The sequence below is a fragment of the Elephantulus edwardii genome, unplaced genomic scaffold, assembly GCF_000299155.1.
Source record: "Elephantulus edwardii isolate Elephantulus edwardi_28Jun2011 unplaced genomic scaffold, EleEdw1.0 scaffold00384, whole genome shotgun sequence".
Lineage (NCBI taxonomy): Eukaryota > Metazoa > Chordata > Mammalia > Macroscelidea > Macroscelididae > Elephantulus > Elephantulus edwardii.
Window position 1 is genome coordinate 660865 of NW_006400134.1, and position 433 is coordinate 661297.

Genomic DNA, 433 nt, shown 5'->3' on the forward strand with positions numbered 1-433 from the left:
ATCCTATCATATATCATTTTTAAATTATTCTCTCCCTCATCTGTTTCAATGCAGTATACATTATTGAACCCATCTTTCTCAGTCTCCCCCCAACCCTGAGGTCAGTCCTGTTTTACAACAGTAGCACCATGCAGTATTTGTCTTTTTGTGACAGAGATACTTCACTCAGCATAATGTCCTCTAGGGTCACCTGTTTTGAAAATATTGCATGAACTCTTGTTTTTCAGTGCAGCCTAGTGTTCCATTGTGTGAATATACCACAGCTTCTCTATCCATTTGTTTGTTGATGGGCACTTAGGTTGTTTCCAACTCCTTACTATTGTGAACAAAGCCGCAGTAAACATGGGTGTGCATATATCTGCTTGGATGTCAGTTATGGTCTCTTTGGGCTATATTCCCAGTAGTGGAATTGCTGGGTCAAATGGTATCTCTA